Below are 21665 nucleotides of genomic sequence, written 5' to 3' on the forward strand. Positions count from 1 at the left end.
GCAAGCAGCCAGAGTATTTATTTAGTTTTGAGGCACATGACTACTTAAATGTAATATATAGGGGGCCATGGCTACTCAATTTATGTACAGGGGCATTTTAAACTAGTATTTCGGGGGGAGGGGCGCAAATTCAGTGTTTGCCATAGGCGCCATATAACCCAGGTACGCCTCTGCCTCCGACCAAGGTGACGCCCTTTCTTCGGAGGAAGAGGCCATGGATATGGGTGGGCCACCACCTGATCAAGGAGGTACTGTCTGATGTGTATATGTTTCTTAGTTTTGTAAATGTTGTGGTTTTATTTTCCTTTTCTGTTTTTGTCTAGGGAAGACAAAGGGAAGCCTCAATTACTTTGATGGCTGCTCCCCCACCACTCATGTTGGCAACGATCAACGTTGCCAGCATTAAAAATCCCCGGGCTCGAAAATTGGCTTTTTTTGACTCTGGCCAGCTTTGATGCTGATGTTTTCTTCCTGCAGGAGACTAGACTCACCTCTGTAGCTGACATTTGGTCAGCTGAGAGGGACTGGAGGGCCGGTCCGAGCTTCTGGTCTCTTGCGGGAGAGCCTGGTAGTGGTGTGGCAGTTCTCTTCAGAACTGATATGGTAACATGCCGGCGAGTAATTGAGGTAGAGTTGGGGAGGTGTTTGGTTTTAGACGTCTGTGTGAGGGGGCAAGACCTCCGGCTCATCAACATCTATGCCCACCCCCAGTCTAGGGGGGGGGAGGAAACGCCTCTTCACACAGATCAGGCCTTTCCTTTTTTTGTGCCTACCCGGTAATCCTTGGTGGTGATTTCAACACCGTCACTAGGGTTAGAGACAGGTCAAGTACCAGGGACCGGGTAGACATTGATAGTAGGTATTTAGTTAGACTGGTTAGTGAGGCTGATCTGGTGGATGTACACATTCGACATTCACCGGATCTCACGAGTTTCACGTTTATTAGAGAGGTAGTGATAGGAGTAGATTAGATAGGTTTTTTGTTTCCGAGGGTCTTACTACTGCAACCCCCGGGTTGTTGGCGGTAGAATTCTCGGATCACCTTATCCTATCGGTGTGCTTGAATACTTCAGATGCTCCTCCCAGGGGTAGGGGTATTTGGAGGATGAATTCGTCCCTGCTGCTGGAAGGAAGGGTAAGACAATCCCTCAAGGAATTTTTTTATGCACAGGTTTCCATCCTGGACTGCTTTAACAGTAGGTCTGAGTGGTGGAAATTAGTCAAAAAGCGTGTGATTAAATTTTTCAAGGGTCTAGCGTTAAAGAGAATCTGTATTGTTAAAATCACACAAAAGTAAACATACCAGTGCGTTAGGGGACATCTCCTATTACCCTCTGTCACAATTTCGCCGCTCCTCACCGCATTAAAAGTGGTTAAAAACAGTTTTTAAAAGTTTGTTTATAAACAAACAAAATGGCCACCAAAACAGGAAGTAGGTTGATGTACAGTATGTCCACACATAGAAAATACATTCATACACAAGCAGGCTGTATACATCCTTCCTTTTGTATCTCAAGAGATCATTATACACAGGCAGTGTGCATAGAGGGGCCAGGAGGGGGGAGATGCATCACAGAACCACAACACTGAAGAACTTGGCAGCCTTCCAGACACAGGCTGACAAGTCTGACAAGAGAGAGATAAGTTGATTTATTACAGAGATGGTGATAGTAGAACGTGCTGCAGTAAGCCAGAACACATTAGAATAGCTTTTGGAACTTGTAGGATGATAAAAAACAGGATGTAATTTTTGTTACGGAGTCTCTTTAAGTAGAAGTATTGGTAAAAACATTGCTTACCAGCAACTAAGGGAGAGGTTAAACGTTCTCATTTCTGAGGGCGGAGATCCGGGGGAGATCTCTGAGGTCAAACTTCGCCTCAAGCAACAGCAGTATGATCGGCTGGCTTCTTTGGTTCTGGAGAGGGATCATGGGAAATACCACTCGCCTGACCCTTACCAGAGTTACAAACAAAGTGCAGCGCTTAAGACGGTCAATGGTCTCAGGGATAGATCGGGGTCTCTGGCAAAGTCCAGGTCGGAGATCTTATCTATCGCTAGAGAGTTTTATGCTGACCTGCTTGGAGAGAAGCAAATTGACCAAACGAGGATGGAGGACTTCTTGGCTTCCACACCTGGCTTGGGAAATGTAAATGTTTCTGCTGCAGATTTGATAGGAGAGATTACTGCAGAGGAAGTTGCGAAGGCCATTGGTGGTCTCGCACCAAAAAAGACACCGGGTCCGGATGGGTTGACGGCCGAAATTTACAAGGCTTTCATATCCATCTTGGCCCCTCAATTGGCAGGTGTTTTTAACGACTGCCTTGCCGAGGGCCAGTTACCGCCCTCCATGAGGCAATCTGCGGTTATCTTCTTGTCAAAAGGTTGTGATCCTGAGATAATTGAGAATTGGCGTTCCATCAGCCTTCTCAACATCGACAGGAAGATCCTGGCAAAAGTTTTATTCTGGCGTCTGTCCCAGGTAACGGATGTACTTTCCTGCCATCAGCACTGTTCTATTTCAGGTAGGAGCACACTCTCAGCACTATTAGCTGTCCGGGAAGTCCTGGAACGGTGCAGGGCTGAAGGTTGGGGAAAGTACTTGCTGACTTTGGACCAGTCAAAGGCTTTTGATCGAGTCAATCACAAGTATCTGTGGCGTCTGCTTTGCGTTTATGGTTTGCCGGGTGGGTTTGTTAATTGGCTACAGACATTATACAAAGGGGCTGAAAGTTTCATGCTCATCAATGGATGGGTCGGCCAGCCTTTTGAGGTGAGTTCTGGGGTCCACCAGGGTTGCCCTCTGAGTTCTCTGCTATATGTGTTTTCCATTGACCCCTTCGTAAGGAGGCTAGATGGCGGCACGTTCGGTGGGGTTCCGGTGGGCGCCCCTGGTGTCTTGCCTCTGAAGGTGTTGGCGTATGCTGACGACGTTACTGTAGTGGTCTCAGGGGCAGAGGAGGCGTTGGTGGTTGCCGAAGAGATCACTCGGTACTCATTGGCATCAGGTTCAAAGATCAATCCAGATAAATGTGAAACTTTCTGGATGGGAAAGGATGGAGAATCCTTTGAACTTCCTGGTTCCTTCCCTGTGCCACAACCAGAAATAAAAATCCTTGGCATCAGATTCGGCCCAGGCGATTATGGCCTGCGAAATTGGGAGAGCAAACTTAATGATCTCAGCACAAAAGTAGTACTTTGGAAGAGTTGGAGTTTAACTTTTAGAGAAAGGGTCGACTTGATCAAAATCTATTTGGTTCCAATCATGTAATACGTCAGCTACATTGCAATTTTGCCAGCATCCCTGTATACCAGGATCAATGGCTTGTTCTTCCAGATGCTCTGGGGGAACAAGCTGAACCATGTACGCAGGAACATTACTTTCAGAACTAGGTGGGAGGGTGACCTAGGGATGGTCAACCCGATTGTCTTTTTCTCTCTGATTTTCATTAAGTACAATGTTGGTAACATGCTTGCCGAGAGCCCGCCTAGTTGGGTTAGTATTTTTCAAGCTTGGTGTGAGCCTTTCCTTGGGAGTTGGAAGAGCGGAGGCCCAGTGAAAAATTTGAGAGCACGCCATGGCTATCTTCCGGCCTACGTTATACCTTGTATGAAGAAATTATTGCAGTGGGGATTGACGGTGGAAGATATCAGATCGGTCGAGAGGAAAGCCCTCTTGGCTTGGGTGATAGATTCTTACTATCATGACACACTGGCCTTGAGGGATTGCCCAGGCACATTTTTGGAGGGGGGGGTTACGAGTGCTTAACTCGACGCGAATTCCGAATAAATTGTGGGACATCGCCTGGCTTACTTTCCAGGGCAAGTTGGTGAGAACATGAAGTGCAGGAGTGTGATGGAACGTGTTTGTCCTCGACACGGATGAGGTGTCGAGGAGAGCATGGACCATTTCCTGGTGTCGTGTCCCTTCAATGTAGAGGTGTAAAACAGGTGGGTGGGGCCCTCAATATCCCATTTCTGGAGCATCTCAGTTATGCTGAGTGGGCATATGGAGCTTTCAACCAAGGGTTATGATTTGTGCACTTCATACATAGTCAGTTTAGTGGTTAGGCGATGCACTTGGTTAGCACAGTGTGATTTAGCTATTAGAAAATCTTGCCTGTCCAGGTGGTGGTGAGCAACATACTCGGTGAGGTTGGGCAGATTCGGTACTTGGAGAGACGTAAGCTAGGAAGAGGGGCTTGGGCTCTGGCGTGGCAGAACATCAGGCCTCCTTAACCTCCTGAGCGATAATCCCGAGCTGAGCTCGGGGTTTGTCGCTCAGGAGGAGTTCTCAGGCCCTGCTGGGCCGATTTGCATAATTTTTTTTTTGTTACACGCAGCTAGCACTTTGCTAGCTGCGTATAACTTTCGATCGCCGCCGCTCGCCGCCGATCCGCCGCTACCCGCCGTGCCGCGCAGCCCCCCCCGCCCCGACCCCTTGTGCAGCCTGGCCAATCAGGGCCAGGCAGCGTTAAGGGGTGGATCGGGACTCCCTCTGACGTCACGACGTCCATGACGTCGGTGACGTCATCCCGCCCCGTCGCCATGGCGACCGGGGAAGCCCAGCAGGAAATCCCGTTCTGAACGAGATTTCCTGCTTACTCTGATCGCCGAAGGCGATCGGAGTGGGTGGGGGGATGCCGCTGCGCAGCGGCTATCATGTAGCGAGCCCTGGGCTCGCTACATGATTTAAAAAAAATAAAATAAAAAAAAAAGTGCTGCGCCCCCTCCTGGGCGATATAATTGTATCGCCCAGAGGGTTAACCTGGTGGAGTCTCTCTTGGTGATGGGTCTTTTCTGTCTCTTACTCCTCCACTGTAGATTTTGATTCTTTTTATATAGAGTGACCAGACGGATTGCCCGGGACGCGTCCCGGATTCGGGGTCCGCTGTCCCAGGCAGCATGAGGTCCCGGGAAACGTCCCGCTTTCAGCAGCGGGACGTCCCGGACTCTGGCCACTCTCCTCATGAACTGGCAGCGGCGTCTATAGACGTCGTGCCAGTTCATTGCCCGCAGCCCCGCTCCAGCCTCCTCTTCTGGTGTCTGTTCCAACACCGGCAGGCGAGCAGGGCTACGGCAAGATGGCTGCCAAAGCCCTGTACTGGAGACTATTTGTGACTCCAGTACAGGGCTTCGGGCGCCATCTTGCCGTAGCCCTGCTCTGCCAGGCTGTCAGCGCGGGAGACGAGCAGGAGGAGGAAGGAGGTCCCGGGAGCAGCGCGCCAGAGGCCGGAGACTTCTGCCAGGTTAGTAAATGCTTTCTTTTTAAGGTGAAATGTTTGCCCGCATTGCGTTTCTTTTCCCAGGTGAAATGTTTGCCCGCACTGCGTTTCTTTTCTGGTGAAATGTTTGCCCGCATTGCGTTTTTTTTCTGGTGAAATGTTTGCCCGCATTGCGTTTCTTTTCTGGTGAAATGTTTGCCCGAATTGCGTTAATTTTCTGGTGAAATGTTTGCCCGCATTGCGTTTCTTTTCTGGTGAAATGTTTGCTCGCATTGCGTTTCTTTTCTGGTGAAATGTTTGCCCGCATTGCGTTTCTTTTCTGGTGAAATGTTTGCCCGCATTGCGTTAATTTTCTGGTGAAATGTTTGCCCGCATTGCGTTAATTTTCTGGTGAAATGTTTGCCCGCATTGCGTTTCTTTTCTGGTGAAATGTCTGCCCGCATTGCGTTTCTTTTCTGGTGAAATGTTTGCCCGCATTGCATTTCTTTTCTGGTGAAATGTTTGCCCGCATTGCATTTCTTTTCTGGTGAAATGTTTGCCCGCATTGCGTTAATTTTCTGGTGAAATGTTTGCCCGCATTGCATTTCTTTTCTGGTGAAATGTTTGCCCGCATTGCGTTTCTTTTCTGGTGAAATGTTTGCTCGCATTGCGTTAATTTTCTGGTGAAATGTTTGCCCGCATTGCGTTTATTTTGTACTGACATGTTTGCCCGCATTGCGTTTATTTTGTACTGACATGTTGCCCGCATTGCATTTATTTTATACTGACATGTTGCCCGCATTGCGTTTATTTTGTGCTGACATGTTGCCCATTGCGTTTATTTTCTGGTGTCCGGGGTCACTGTTACTGCATTTATTTTTTAATGGTCATAGATGGCTATGTTTGCTGCTTTGTGGTTACGGTATACTATTAGCATCACACAGTTTCTGCACACCCATGATGCAAAGTCTCGTTTGTCCACATCATGGCGTAAACACTGCTTTCTTATGCCTCGCTGTTACATCATTACATTAGCTCCGCCCATACAATGGCATGGCCACGCCCCTCCCCAGTCTTCGTCGCTGCGCACTCCTCAGTCCTCCCCACTTTTCGCCGCGGCACGCTGTGCGCGAACCCACCCCCGCGCCCCCCCTCCCTGTCCCAGGTTGGACCCACAAAAATCTGGTTACTCTATTTTATACTTATTTTTGAAGATAGGCCGCAAACACGAAGGAGTTATCCCTTTGTGTTCCCATGTATATGTGTTTGGTTGAGGTTTTTATTATTTTCCTTTTTATTTTTTTCTTGCACCGTCCTGTAACTTTTTTCTTTAAGTTTTGTCTTGTTACTTTGTTTGTCTTCAGTCTTCAACATCATTTTCAGTTCTATCCTTATGGACGTAAAAGCTCCATGGTTTACTGTATGAGTCATTTGAATGTAGTTTTATGTTGGTGGTTTTAGTTGTATGACTGTTGTAATGTAGGTGTTGTCACTTTTGATTTGGTGGTGGTCTGTGTTATCCGTGTTTTTAGGTCCTGTTAGTATGATTGTGTGTGTATGTGTACCTCCTTGATAGGTTTGGCCTATATCAGGTTATGTGTGCATCTGTATATATTGATAAATTTGATATTTCTCAGAAAAGTACCCTTATTTTGTGTTTATATTGAGGAGTTTTTATGTTACGCATTCATTGATGTGCATACTTTTATTATTATTTATGTGTATGCTAGTGCATTTTTTTGATTATTTCTTAATAAAATATCACAATCTAATCCCTACCATAGTCATGTTTCCATCATAGTCTTGGGCCAATTTAGGAAGAGCCAATTAACCTATCTGTATGTTTTTGGGATGCAGGAGGAAGTGCCTAGAGGAAATCCACAATGGAAGAAAATACAAACTCCATGCAGATAGTGCCCTGTCCAGGATTCCAATTGGGGGGCGAGTTCTGCAAGGTAAGAGCGCTATCCACTACGTCACTGTGCTGCCCCATATGGATATGGAGGCTGCCATATTTATTTCCCATTAGGCTACGTTCACAGTGGTCAAGCGTTGTGTTCCCTGTTACAGCAGTAATGCCTTGGATTGGGGCAGTGGGGCCACATGTTATGCTCGCGTTTCATCGGATACAGCAAAGCATATAGTTAATGAAATGTATGCTTCATTTTCACTGTCAACGCACACATTTAGCGGTAATATGCAGTATGCAGTGCGTTAGGTGGAGCATTGAAATGTGGTAAACCACATTACAAAGCGCTGTTACACTATACCGCAACACACCCCTGTGAGCCTTAAAGGGAACCTTAACTGAGAGGGATATGGATGTTTCCTTTTAAACAATACCAGTTGCTTGTCAGTCCTGCTGATTTCTTTGGCGGCAGTTGTAGCTGAATTACACACCCGAAACTAGCACGCAGCTAATCCAGTCTGACTTCAGTCAGAGCACCTGATCTGCATGCTTGTTGAGGGGCTGTGGCTAAAAGTATCTAAAAGTATTAGAGACACAGGATCAGCAGGAGAGTCAGGCAACTGGAATTATTTTAAAAGGAAAAATCCATATCCTTCTCAATTTAGGTTCCCTTTAACTACTTAAGTACCAAGGTGATTGAAATCTACGCCCTCTTTTGGTGGGCTCCTGGCTGGCGGGGTGTAGATTTCAATCGCCGCCCGCAGTGCGCATCCGTCGTTTCCGTCGCTCCCCGCCAATCGCGCCGCTCAAACCCAACGTTTCTCGCCGCAGTTCACTGGCTCCTGGCCATGTCCATCAATGTAAGCCGCTCCAATTGGCTTACATTAATAGACACGGTCATAGAGACGGCAGAGTGGCTGTCAGCAGGATCCCGGCATGCGGTGATGACGGCGCTTGCGGCGGGTATGCACAGCGATTCGTCGGGATTCTGTCATCTTTCTACCAGCGGTCTCTGGTCCTTAAAGGGGAACTGAAGAGAGAGGTATATGGAGGCTGTCATGTTTATTTCCTTTTAATCAATACCAGTTGCCTGGCAGCCCTGCTGGTCTATTTCTCTGCAGTAGTATCTGATTAAAACCAGAAACAAGCATGCAGCTAGTCTTGTCAGATCAGACTTATAAGTCTGAACCACTGAAACACCTGATATGCTGCATGCTTGTTCAGGGGCTATGGGTAATAGTATTAGAGGCAGAGGATCAGCAGGGCTGCCAGGCAACTGGTATTGTCTAAAAAGAAATAAGCATGACAGCCTCCATATACCTCTCTCTTCAGTTCCCCTTTAAGGGGCAGAGACCACTGGTACTTAAGTGGTTAAACAATGCAAATTGCCTGGCTGTCCTGCAGATCCTGTGTCTCTAATACCTTTAGCCTTCGACCCCGAACAAGCATGTCGATCAGTTGTTTCTGACTGAAATCTGACAAGATCAGCCACATGAAGGTTTCAGGTGTGTGATTTAGAGCAGGAACACTATGCAGAATCGCATGAGTTTTCCCCATAGCACAAGGTGGAAAACGCATATGCGATTCTGCCTAGTGTGTTCCTACCTTAAGACAATTCTGCAGCCAAAAAGATCAGCAGTACTGCCAGGCAACTGGTTTTAAATGGAAAAAAATATGTCAGTCTCCATATTCCTCTCACTTTAGGTGTCCTTTAATCAAGTCCGTAGACGAGTGAAATAGATATCAGATTTTTTAGTTTGGATAACTACTAGTCTTTTAAAAATAGCCATTTCAAAAAAATTATAATTTTACTTTACATCTCTTCCTATACCCATCACAAAAAGCTATGTATGGACATTTCTGAAGAAATGTGAAGCCTATGGCCCTGATTCACAAAGCGGTGATAACTCAGTTATCACGCCTAAAAGACTTTAGGCGTGATAAGCCGTGCAAAGCTGAGTTATCACCGATTTGTGCTGCTCTTCGCGCAAAGCTCCCGCGCGCAAAGTTTTGCGCGCGTAGCGCACCGCGCTGCGCGCGCAAAGTCCCATAGGGCTCAATGGACGCTGCGTGCGAAGCACGGTACACTGCGCGCGCAGCGCAGTGCACTACGCGCGCAAAACTTTGCGCGCGGGAGATCGCGCGAGTTTCTTCTTATCACGCCTAAACTGAGTTTAGGCGTGATAAAGGGCTTTTCACAGGCGTGCAAACACTTTGCACCGCTTTGTGAATCAAGCCCTTTGTGTGGAGCAACGATAAAAACATGATTAGCTAAAATAGTATCACATAAACCAAAATTACATAAAGGGTAAGGGATGTCTAATTCCTATTTACACCGTATATACTCGAGTATAAGTCTAGAAATGTAGGTCTAACTCATTTAATAATATAATAATAATAAGTATAGATAGGGGTCGGCTTATACACAAGTCATGGGCAACACTGAGCATACTGAGTAATGTGTGTACTGTTATTTATAATCCCATTTGCAGTAATTTACCCAGTGGTAAGTTACACTTTCTTGATAAAGGAAACGCCAAGAAAATGCAGGTCTGAAAGGAAAAGGGCAGGGAGAAAATACTGGGCTGCAGGAAGGGAAGGGAATAACTGCTGCATTTGGGGGCCTGGAGGAGTTATTGGCTGCACTAAAGGGACAGGAGGGGTTAATGGTTGCAATACTGTATGTAATAAAGTCATTAACCACTCCTGGGACCCAAGTGCAGCTGTTTATTCTTCCCGATCCCCAAGTGCAGCCATTAACTTTGCTGAGTAGACTTATACTTGAGTCAATAAAAAATTCCAGCTTATGAGGGTTGAATATTGGAGTCGACTTATACACAAGCTCAACTTGTATTTAAGTGTATACGTATATATGGGTGTACTGCCTAGCAGCTAGTTTTGCCTAATATGCAGCTTAAGTTGGAGGAGAGTTCTTTGAGTAAAATTTCAACAATCAGTTATTTACTCTATCTGAAAGCACACAATGGTCCAGAGAACACTGTTGCACACTGACTATACCTTAACATAGGAGAAGTACCTCCAAAACTGCATTGGTAATAAACTTTTTTTCAGTCCCTATCCTTATTCTGTACTACAGGGATGTCCAACTCCAGTCCTCAAGAGCCGAGGTCCTCACACATTTTTGGCACAGCTCAAAGTAATTGAGGGGACTAAATCAAGGAAAGTGTGGTTCATCAAGTTGAACTTATCTCTCCACTTCTCAGTCAGGTAAGTATCCATTTTTTGACTCAAAGTTAGCCTCGGGTACACTTTAAAGAGACCCGCGCATGTGCATGTGCAGAGGGTCCGTCACTGAACTCCTTACCGGGGAAGATTGCGGCTAAACGGAGGCTCTGAGGAGGACGTCGAGGGACACATCCATGCTTATGGGGCTAGAGGAAAACCCAGGTAAGTAAAAAAACAGCAGGAAGACTCATCTCTGAGTCTCTTTAAGCCTGGAAGACATATCCAATTTTAATTGGCCCCATTTTCCTCTTCCATGTACTATGAGAGCTTACCAGCACAATCTGTTCATAGTACTTAAAACCGGTATGCAGATTTGGTAAATTGGCCAGTCATTGGCCAATCAAATTGGAGCAGTGTACCAGGCTTTATTACTCTCTAGCAACCTGGAGTACAAGCTATCAGAAAAAGACACAACGGCCCACATTTAACTTTTCTCCTAGGTAATATTTTCATACCTTATCAATAAAATGCCCTTTAAGCCACCAACAAGCAAGAAAATACTCAGAATGATTTTGGCAGTACTTTTTGGTACTTTTTAAATTGCAGAGTGCTGAAAAGTTATTTTAACTAGAAGATTAACCCTCCTGGCGGTTTATCAAAATCTGCCAGGGGGCAGCAAAGCCATTTTTTTTTAATTTTTTTTTTTCATGTAGCGAGACAAGGTCTCGCTACATGATAGCCGCTGCTCAGCGGCATTCCCACAGCCCCTCTGATCACCTACGGCGATCGGAGATCAGGAGATCCCGTTCAAAGAACGGAATCTCCTGGAGGGCTTCCCCCGTCGCCATGGCGACGGGCGGGATGACGTCATCGACGTCGTGAAGTCAAAGGGGACTTCGATCCACCCCACAGCGCTGCCTGGCACTGATTGGCCAGGCAGCGCACGGAGTCTGGGGGGGGGGAATAAGGATCACCATCTGTAACTAATAACACTGTGTTTGGGAAGTTACAAGTGGGCATATTATCTGCCCGTTGCCCATGTGTATTTAACTTTTTCTTGTGAGTTTTTGATTTTCCATTCCATGGAAATTCCATTTATAATAATGTAACGATTGGGTGCTGCAACTCAGACGTCTGATTATTTGTGATCTGCAGAATCACCAATAATACAGACGCTATACCTGATTATGTGGTGATCTGCAGTATCACCAATAATACAGACGCTATACCTGATTATGTGGTGATCTGCAGTATCACCAATAATACAGACGCTATACCTGATTATGTGGTGATCTGCAGTATCACCAATAATACAGACGCTATACCTGATTATGTGGTGATCTGCAGTATCACCAACAATACTAGTATAGCTAGCTGAGAGTAAGGTGTGGTGTTTGGTGCAACAGTATAGACTTCTCCAGAGGAGCTGGAGGGTCTACCAACACAAATAACAATACCTTTACCAGAGGAGCTGGCAAAGTACTAATCATGAAAGAATAAACGAAGTTTGGCTAAACCTTACCAGAGGAGCTGGTAAGGTACTAACAGCACAAATGAGTGAATAGTTTAACTAGACCTTGCCAGAGGAGCTGGTAAGGTACTAACAGCACAAATGACTGAATAGTTTAACTAGACCTTGCCAGAGGAGCTGGTAAGGAACTAACAGCACAAATGACTGAATAGTTTAACTAGACCTTGCCAGAGGAGCTGGTAACGTACTAGCAGCACAAATGACGGAATAGTTTAACTAAACCTTGCCAGAGGAGCTGGCAAAATACTAACAGCACAAATGACTGAGTAGTTTAACTAGACCTTGCCAGAGGAGCTGGCAAGATACTAACAGCACAAATGACTGAGTAGTTTAACTAGACCTTGCCAGAGGAGCTGGCAAAGTACTATCAGTCACTGGAGCTGTGCAAGTAAGTCTGAACCTCACCAAAGGGGCTGGTAGGTTCTAATAGCTAGAGCACCTCACCAGTGGCAAGGGCCCACTGGTGAGTAGAGTAGTCAGACAGGCAAGGTTCGATAACAGGCAGGTAGAGATAGTACAACATCGGCAGGCGAGAGAGTAGTTAATATCAGGCAGAGGTTCAGCAACTTAAGTCAGAAAGGCAGAGGTACAGAATCGTTTTAGCAATAGCAAGGTCAGAGAGTAGCCAGAATCATACACAGGTTATCAGAGTACAATGTAATAATAACTAACTATAGATAGATGTATATCGCAAACACTTCATATACATCTATCATCAACAGGAACCTCAGTAGGTCTGAGCGCTATCACGAGTGTATTCGCAACAGCAGACAAGTTGCCAATGATCTGTGAAGGCTTAAGAAGCCGAGGAGAGCCCAGCGCCACGCCCCCTAGCAATCAGCCAATCTGAGCGGCGCAATTCACTCCCGACGCCAGCCGACCGGCAGGTCAGCTGACGCGCCTTCTTCCAGCATAAAGGTCCTGTCTCCGCCCGCACGATACAGAGACCCTATGAGCAAGAGACAATGCTGTTCCCGGCGTGCTGGATGCCGCCATGACGGATAAGGCCTGTGAACAGGGAACAAAGGCGGCTGCGGGCATAGCCTGCGTATCCGCAGCCGCTATAGTTTCAGACGTTACAGTACCCCCCCCCCCCCCCCCTCTAGACGTGGACTCCGGACACGAACCACCTGGTCTATCAGGGTGCAATCTATGAAACTCCTCCCTGAGTTCTTCTGCATGCATGCGAGAAAGTGTATTCCAAGGACTCTCCTCCGCACCATACCCTCTCCAATGGACTAGGTACTGTATGGAGTTACGCACCACCCGAGAATCCAAGATCTACCTTATCTCGTACTCTGCTTCTCCATCAATCACCACAGGGGGGGGAGGAATCCACATGCACAGCAGGTTTCAAGAGAGATACATGAAACGTTCTACCACCCCTGAAGCTGGGTGGGAGCGAGACAACATAGGTAACATTGTTGACCCTTTTGGTCACAGGGTATGGCCCTATGAATTTAGGACCCAATTTAGCAGAGGGTTGCTTTAGGGCCAAGTGTCGAGTAGAAACCCACACTAAATCTTCTGGGAGAAAATTCCACTCCACAGAACGTTTCCTATCCGCCTGTTTTTTCTGGGTAGAAAAAGCCTTTTTCAAATTCTCTTTGACTTTTCCCCAGATCTCTTTTAATGTCTCTTGCCACTCCTCCAAGGCCGGGAAAGGTGATGACACCACCGGCAGCGGAGAGAACTTCGGTGATCTCCCCGTTACTACTTGAAAAGGGGAGAATCCCGAGGAGGCACATTTCAAATTATTATGGGCAAATTCTGCAAAAGGCAAGAATTTGACCCAATCCATCTGAGCATCAGCCACGTAACATCTAAGGAACTGCTCTAAAGATTAGTTGACCCTTTCGGTCTGCCCGTTAGTCTGTGGGTGGTAGCCGGAGGAAAACCATAGGTTCATTCCCATATGACGACAGAAGGCCTTCCAAAACCTGGACACAAACTGGACTCCCCTATCTGACACCACATTTTCCGGAATTCCATGCAGTTTGAAAATGTGACGGATGAAGAGCCCTGCCAACTCTTGTGCAGAGGGGAGTCCGTCCAAGGGAATAAAGTGGGCCATCTTACTGAACCTATCGACTACCACCCATATGACTGTTTTACCTTCTGATCTAGGCAGTTCGCCCACAAAGTCCATGGACACATGGGTCCAGGGCTGCTCAGGCACTGGAAGTGACTGTAAGGTACCCACAGGAGCCCGTCTAGATGGCTTACTCCTAGCACAAACGGAGCAATTATTGACAAATTCCTTACAATCTCAGAATCAGAATCAGCTTTATTTCGCCAAGTACAACAAGAGTTGTACCCGGAATTGATTTTGGCACAACAGGGTCAGTACAGTAGCAGAATGGTGCAATTTAGCATACAATAGACATACAGTAGGTACATACAGTGCATATGCATACTTACAGTAGGTACATACATTGCATACAGCAAATATACACGGCATAGAATAAAAAGGATAGATAGAAGGAAAACTCAAGAGATGGACCCAGGAGAGGACCGGGGGGGGGGGGGGGGGGGTTGGGGGGTAATCCGCTGCCGTATAAGGCACTCAAAACGCTTCTTCAGCGATACTTTGAATCAGATGCCCCCCAGTCCATCCTTGGGAGAGAGAAAGAGAGGAAAAAGAATGAAAATGGAGAAGGTAAGAACAGTGAAAAAAAAGTGAGTCCCCTTTTGCCGGGCAGCCTTTAGATGGATCAGGCGTTCACGCAGGCGGCAATAGTTTTTGTGTTTGTTGTCCCATGGCGGCAGAGCATCAGAGTCAGCGGGACCGTTCAGCGATGTGGCTCCTTCTGTGCGATCACTGCATGTCTGGCACGGCTGGAGCAGTGGGGGAGTGACTCGATCCCCCTTTGTGCTGGAGTTTGCATGAGGGCCGTGGGGTGATGCCAGCCTATGATGTCTGGATTAGAGATGTCGCGAACCGCCGATTTTCGGTTCGCGAACTTCCGCGGAAGGTTCGGTTCGCGGAAAGTTCGCGAACCGCAATAGACTTCAATGGGGAGGTGAACTTTGAAAAATAGAAAAAATTATGCTGGCCACAAAAGTGATGGAAAAGATGTTTCAAGGGGTCTAACACCTGGAGGGGGGCATGGCGGAGTGGGATACATGCCTAAAGTCCCGGAGAAAAATCTGGATGTGACGCAAAGCAGCGTTTTAAGGGCAGAAATCACATTGAATGCTAAATTGCAGGCCTAACGTGCTTTAAAACATCTTGCATGTGTATACATCAATCAGGGAGTGTAATTAGAGTACTGCTTCACACTGACACACCAAACTCACTGTGTAACGCACCGCAAACAGCTGTTTGTGTAGTGACGGCCATGCTGGACTACTGCGCAACATGGCGAGATTGCTCTTCCTCACTCAGTGATGTCAGGTAATGTGTGACTTCCTTCTCAACTTTCCATGGCATTGTTAAAAATCTTACGTTTTGTTTTTAAATTACATTTTCTACTTGCTGTGTACTTGTTCAGTACCGCTACAATGAGAATCCTGTGGAGGCGGTCAAGTCTGCCATTGTGACCCCGGGTAATGGCCGAGGAATGAGGGGTTTGAATCCGGTGTGGAGCCTGAGCAACGGCTACCACTACACATCCAAGGAGGGCAGCAGGCAGGCATGCACGCCCGCCCGCCCCGAGGTAGTGACCAAAAATAACAATACAGGAGGAGGACTTTCGAGGCCCTGCTGTGTATTTGAAATGAATGTACTTTAAATCCTTTAACGAGAACCAGTTATGGCGAGCAAAGATGACACCACATTCCTTTCACGAGAATCATATGGAGGCGGGCAAGTCTGCCATTTGTGAGTGACCCCGGGTAATGGCCGGGGAATGAGGGGTTTGAATCCGGTGTGGAGCCTGAGCAACGGCTACCACTGCACATCCAGGCAAGGAGGGCAGCAGGCAGGCAGGCATGCACGCCCGCCCTGAGGTAGTGACCAAAAATAACAATACAGGACTCAGGAGGACCTTTTGCGGCCCTAATTGTCATGAATCAACTTTAAATCCTTTAACGGGAATCCGTTATGGCGGGCAAAGATGACACCACATTCCTTTCACGAGAATTATATGGAGGCGGGCAAGTCTGCCATTTGTGAGTGACCCCGGGTAATGGCCGGGGAATGAGGGGTTTGAATCCGGTGTGGAGCCTGAGCAACGGCTACCACTGCACATCCAGGCAAAGAGGGCAGCAGGCAGGCAGGCATGCACGCCCGCCCTGAGGTAGTGACCAAAAATAACAATACAGGACTCAGGAGGACCTTTTGCGGCCCTAATTGTCATGAATCAACTTTAAATCCTTTAACGGGAATCCGTTATGGCGGGCAAAGATGACACCACATTCCTTTCACAAGAATCATATGGAGGTGGGCAAGTCTACCATTTGTGAGTGACCCCCGGGTAATGGCCAGGGAATGAGGGATGGAATCTGGTGTGGAGCCTGAGCAACGGCTACCACTGCACATCCAAGGAGGGCAGCAGGCAGGCATGCAATACAGGACTTTGAGGCCCTAATTGTAATGAATCAACTTTAAATCCTTTTAACGGGAATCCGTTATGGAGGGCAATTCTGCCATTGTCACCGCGGGGAATGAAGGTTGGATTCCGGCCCGAAGTGGGAGCCTGCTGAGACCCATGCTGTAGCTGCCCTGACCGTGCTTTGCAGACCAGGCATCTGTGGTCAGATGGACCCTTGACCCAGCGGAAGACAAACCAAGTCGAAAGCATTTGCCAACAATGTTTGACGGAGGGCAAGTTTTTTTGCCCTTTTTTTAAATTGTTTGAAAATGTAGATGGTTGTATTTTTAAATTGTTTGAAACTTTAGATGGTTGTATTTTTAAATTGTTTGAAACTTTAGATGGTTGTATTTTTAAATTGTTTGAAACTTTAGATGGTTGTATTTTTAAATTGTTTAAAAGTGTATCCATTCTTCCTCCCCCCAGCCACAAACAATACCACGGGAACATGGAGCAGCAGAAGCCCCCTGTGACGGCTGCTGCGGTTGTTCTCCGCGGCTTGTCTTTTGAGGGGTGCTGCTTTTCCTCAGGTGTTCTTGCCATAGCTGTTTGTGCTTTCTCTCCAGGTGCCTTCGTAGGGCACTTGTCCCTACGTGAGAGTTGGCCTTTCCACGGCTCAATTTTTGCTGGCAGAGACAACAGATGGCTTTGCTCCGATCTGAGACACACACGTGAAAAAATTTCCAAACCGCTGAGCCCCCCTACTCAGACGTAGGAGGTGGTGTACCTGCGCTTTCTTCTTGTTGTTGCAGTAGTGGCTGTGAATCGGTGATTTCACCACCACCACCAAATAACTCCTGTGAAGTGTCAAATGCAGCGGATGTGGTGCTTGTTGTAGCGCTGGTGGCTGCGGGAGATGAGGTGTTCTGTGTTAAATACTCAATCACCTCCTCACGATTTTGGGAAGTGATGGCACGTGCCTTCTTCTGAGCACTGTATTTTGGGCCAGGTCCGCACGAAATCACAGCAACACCACCTCGTACAGACCTGCCGGTGCCTTGTGACCTTCCTCTGGGTCTGCCTCTACCTCTTCCTCTACCTGGTTTGTCCATTTTGTCCATCTCGGGGGGATGCTAGGTATATGCAGTGAGCTGGGTTCACTGAACAGTAAAGGTACTTGGATGCAGTGAGGTGGGTTCACTCAACACAACAGGTAGTAGGATGCAGTGAGCTGGGTTCACTGAACAGTAAAGGTAGTTGGATGCAGTGAGGTGGGTTCACTCAACACAACAGGTAGTAGGATGCAGTGAGCTGGGTTCACTGAACAGTAAAAGTACTAGGATGCAGTGAGGTGGGTTCACTCAACACAACAGGTAGTAGGATGCAGTGAGCTGGGTTCACTGAACAGTAAAGGTACTAGGATGCAGTGAGCTGGGTTCACTGAACAGTAAAGGTACTAGGATGCAGTGAGGTGGGTTCACTCAACACAACAGGTAGTAGGATGCAGTGAGCTGGGTTCACTGAACAGTAAAGGTACTAGGATGCAGTGAGGTGGGTTCACTCAACACAACAGGTAGTAGGATGCAGTGAGCTGGGTTCACTCAACACAACAGGTAGTAGGATGCAGTGAGCTGGGTTCACTCAACACAAAGCTAGGTATATGCAGTGATGATGAGGTGGGTTAAGTCAACACAACAGGTAGTAGGTATATGCAGTGAGCTGGGTTCACTCAACACAACAGGTAGTAGGTATATGCAGTGAGCTGGGTTTACTCAACACAACAGGTAGTTATGTGCAGTGATGAGGTGGGTTAAGTAAACACAACAGGTAGTAGGTATATGCAGTGAGCTGGGTTTACTCAACACAACAGGTAGTTATGTGCAGTGATGAGGTGGGTTAAGTAAACACAACAGGTAGTAGGTATATGCAGTGAGCTGGGTTCACTCAACACAACAGGTAGTAGGTATATGCAGTGAGCTGGGTTCACTCAACACAACAGGTAGTAGGTATATGCAGTGAGCTGGGTTCACTTAACACAACAGGTAGTTATGTGCAGTGATGAGGTGGGTTCACTCAACACAACAGGTAGTAGGTATATGCAGTGATCTGGGTTCACCCAACACAACAGGTAGTAGGTATATGCAGTGAGCTGGGTTCATTCAACACAACATGTAGTAGGTATATGCAGTGAGCTGGGTTTACTCAACACTACAGGTAGTTATGTGCAGTGATGAGGTGGGTTCACTCAACACAACAGGTAGTAGGTATATGCAGTGAGCTGGGTTCACTCAACACAACAGGTAGTAGGTATATGCAGTGAGCTGGGTTCACTCAACACAACAGGTAATTATGTGCAGTGATGAGGTGGGTTAAGTAAACACAACAGGTAGTAGGTATATGCAGTGAGCTGGGTTCACTCAACACAACAGGTAGTAGGTATATGCAGTGAGCTGGGTTCACTCAACACAACAGGTAGTAGGTATATGCAGTGAGCTGGGTTCACTCAACACAACAGGTAGTTATGTGCAGTGATGAGGTGGGTTAAGTAAACACAACAGGTAGTAGGTATATGCAGTGAGCTGGGTTTACTCAACACAACAGGTAGTTATGTGCAGTGATGAGGTGGGTTAAGTAAACACAACATGTACTGGGGTATATGCAGTACTGGGTAGTACAATGTGCAGCTCCCTGTCACACACACAGGTAGTGAGTCACTGAATGTGCTGGGCTGCTGGCAGTGGCACACACACACTATCAATTAGCAAGGCTGTGCATGCAACAAAAGTGTCAATTTGACACACAGTAAAAAAAAATAAAGTACAGGATGAGCTCTGAAAAGAGCTAGGGTGCTATAAAAGCAATAACAATTAGCCAGGAGCAAACTAAGCAGCCAAGAACCTAACTAATCTGTCCCAAGAAGAACAAGTCTGCAGCAGCTCGCCCTAGTCTGTCTAATAGCAGGCACACGAGTGAGTGTAATGGCCGCCGGACCCTGCCTTATATAAGGGGGGGGGGGGGGTGGGGCTCCAGGGCTTACTGTAGCCTGAATGGCTACAATGTGCCTGCTGACTGTGATGCAGAGGGTCAAAGTTCACCCTCATAGTGCATTATGGGGCGAATCGAACTTCCGCAAAGGTTCGCCTGGCGCAGGCGAACCCCCAATGTTCGCCTGGAACCGTTCGCCTGCGAACCGTTCGCTACATCTCTAGTCTGGATGCTGTGATCGTCCTGGCAGTGGCATGCCAGTGGTGGTCAGGCCTGCGAGAGAGCTTGGAGAAGAGGATCTCCTCCACGTGGTAGGTCTAGCGGGCTGGAGGAGGCAGTGGAAGACTGCCTATGAAGCGGCCAGTGGAGCGACGTTGGCATCGAAAGCTCCTCCATGTGGGTGGCCCAAGCAGGAAGCGGTGACAAGTAGGCTGAGCGGCTGGCCTGGAGGTGACCCAGCGCAGGGGCAACAATGGCCGGCATCAGGTGTTAGGTGACGGAGCAGCACTGTGGAAGCCTCCCTGGGGATCGATCAGCTGTGACCCGCTTTGCAGTGTGCAGCAGCAACGACTCTCCCGTCAGCGGCCCGATATGGATCTGCAGCAGTGGAGCCGGCACCCAGCTGCGGCGGTGGGAGTCTGCAAGCCAAACGGCGCCCCCCACATGCCGCCCCAAACCGCCGATGTAACAATCAGCTGGACTCGATGGCCGGTGCGGAACAATACCGGCATGCCCGTGATCCCCACGTCTCACCCCAGCGGTAGAGAGGCTCGGAGGCGAGTAAGGGTGGGAGACTAAATAGAAAAAAAGAAACAAATCCGGAGCCCTGTGGCCGCGGCGTCCAGGTCCGGCGCCATCTGACACTAGCGAAGGCCTCCAGACACAACAGTCCAGCAACTCCTGTGTGCAAGCAATCCCTGGATGACCAGCATTTTTATGGGTATGGAATGCATGAAGAATTTTAAATCTGAACTGCAATGGAACGAATAGAACCCCATCTGGTTTCCCTTCAGGGACGTCCTGTTGGAATGGGCTTAACGTAGGTACCCAATCCACCCAGAAATCAATCTCAGGGGTTTCAGAGGACGACTCAGAAGTCCCCTCCACTTGAATTTCAGTAGCGCCTAAGGTAACATTCTCCAGACAATGATGATGACAATAGGGAGACCAGCTTAACAACTGTCTGGAACTCCAGTCGATCTGAGGAGAATGTTTTTTAAGCCAGGGCATACCCAGAATGACGGTGGAGGTGGACATTTTGAGTACCAGAAACTGTATTCGTTCCTTATGCAAGACTCCTAACTGACACAACAACACAGGAGTCTGGGTGATGGACTGTGTAATTAGTAATGAGGAGTCATCCATTGCGGTAATCTGTACCTGACGTCCCACAGGAGTTAAAGGAAAACCAATTTTGACAGCAAAATCATAAGCCATGACATTCACAGCCGAACCCGAGTCTATAAACGCCTGAGTGGAGTGAAGCATGGGAGTAATTAACTTTTATTGCTTAGAGGTAAGACTGGATCGCCTAGGGTAGTACCTCCAGCTACTCCTAGGCGATAGAGTTTTCCGCCTTCTTGGGACAAGCAGCCACTATATGCCCTTTCTCAGCGCAATAAAGACATAACTTTTCATTGCGTCTCCTGTTTTTCTCGACCTCTGTGAGCTTGGTTTGCCCAATCTGCATTGGCTTATCACGAGGTGGAGAGTAGGGCTGAGCTCTTGGATTCCGAATTTCGAGTTTGCCATCGAAATTTGGCAGTTCCGAGTAAGCACTCGAAACTCGAAAATTCGGCAATTCCGAGTACGAATTCGCGTTTACATTGAAGTCAATAGTGCTAAATTCCGTGGTTAATTGTGAAGCCCCCTTACATGCTATCATCACCAAATTTGGCATGTATATTAAGCAGATGAGAAGGAACATGGTAAAAAAAAAATTGTGAAAAGACCTTATAGTTTTTGAATTAAACGATTTTAAAGTTTCATAGGAAAAATGGTTTTTAAACTGTGTAAAATGACACTGCTGCAGTACAGGTTACTGCATTCCGAGTTCTGTATACATATTGTTTCCCTATGCTTACATCTCGTCACACCTGGGTAATGTCCCACCCACTTTACCCCATAGGACCTCCATATTATAAATTTACCTGTCTGTCCCGTTTCCCCCCCCCCCCCCCCCTAGTCTTTTGTCCTTGTTCACCTTGACCCTGGGACTTATAATGGTATGGTGCTCTGCCCTTTTAAAGAGAAACTCCGACCAAGAATTGAACTTTATCCCAATCAGTAGCTGATACCCCCTTTTACATGAGAAATAGAATGATTTTCACAAACAGACCATCAGGGGGCGCTGTGTGAATGATTTTGTGCTGAAACC

At 47.4% G+C, this 21665-nt stretch overlaps 1 protein-coding gene and 1 long non-coding RNA gene across 3 annotated transcripts in view; one reads left to right on the top strand and one right to left on the bottom strand.

Moving 5' to 3' along the window:
* Nucleotides 1-21665, bottom strand: part of ABHD12 (abhydrolase domain containing 12, lysophospholipase) — a 1393598-nt gene that overhangs the window by 542431 nt on the left and 829502 nt on the right. The window lies entirely within an intron of this gene.
* LOC137504176 (uncharacterized) overlaps nt 1-21665 on the top strand; it is a 152051-nt gene that overhangs the window by 50286 nt on the left and 80100 nt on the right. Inside the window, exons 3-4 of the long non-coding RNA XR_011019441.1 lie at nt 7060-7157; nt 10209-10339. This is a non-coding gene — a long non-coding RNA (uncharacterized lncRNA). The remainder of the gene's footprint in view (nt 1-7059; nt 7158-10208; nt 10340-21665) is intronic.

Source organism: Hyperolius riggenbachi, chromosome 4 (assembly GCF_040937935.1).
Source record: "Hyperolius riggenbachi isolate aHypRig1 chromosome 4, aHypRig1.pri, whole genome shotgun sequence".
In the NCBI taxonomy this organism is placed as follows: Eukaryota; Metazoa; Chordata; class Amphibia; order Anura; family Hyperoliidae; genus Hyperolius; species Hyperolius riggenbachi.